Source organism: Etheostoma spectabile, chromosome 13, assembly GCF_008692095.1.
Source record: "Etheostoma spectabile isolate EspeVRDwgs_2016 chromosome 13, UIUC_Espe_1.0, whole genome shotgun sequence".
Lineage (NCBI taxonomy): Eukaryota > Metazoa > Chordata > Actinopteri > Perciformes > Percidae > Etheostoma > Etheostoma spectabile.
In genome coordinates, this window is record NC_045745.1 from 26,670,362 (window position 1) to 26,670,892 (window position 531).

General features: G+C 38.8%; 1 long non-coding RNA gene across 1 annotated transcript in view; it reads right to left on the bottom strand.

The window, feature by feature from the left end:
- Positions 1-531, bottom strand: part of LOC116700651 (uncharacterized) — a 3,395-nt gene that overhangs the window by 2,251 nt on the left and 613 nt on the right. The window contains exon 2 of the long non-coding RNA XR_004334695.1: positions 10-118. This is a non-coding gene — a long non-coding RNA (uncharacterized LOC116700651). The remainder of the gene's footprint in view (positions 1-9; positions 119-531) is intronic.

The following is a 531-nucleotide window of genomic DNA, read 5'->3' on the forward strand; positions in this document are numbered from 1 at the left end:
AAAGGTTACCTTTGCTTCGTATGTAAGGTCTTAATGTCATATAAGACAGTTGTGTCCCCCGAGATGCCACACTTGGAAAATCTGCGTCTTTCGTGTGTTGCTGTCATTGTGATGTACTCTGAAATTAAAAAAAAAAGCGTGCAAATAAATATATTGCAGCCTATATACACATTGTTTTCACGACATTGACTAGATATCATTTGAAATGATAACGTTTCCAGTTCTGTTGTCGAAGCAAACGGGATCGACATAGCTAGCTAGCTAGCTAGGTGAGTAACATTACAGATTAGCTAGCAACCAAACTATCATGATTATACTCAACTGCAGTCAGCTATCTTGCTGAAATATAATAAAAAATAAACCCGACAAGGTGGACAAACACGCATTGTGAACTGTAAATGTAGCTACGTGACAACACAGGGTATTTATTCGAATGAAACAGTTAGGGGAATGAAACGTTAGCCCCTTTGCCAACACAGTTGATCAACACACATTCTGCCTATGCTAGCTACAGGATACGTTAGCATTGCT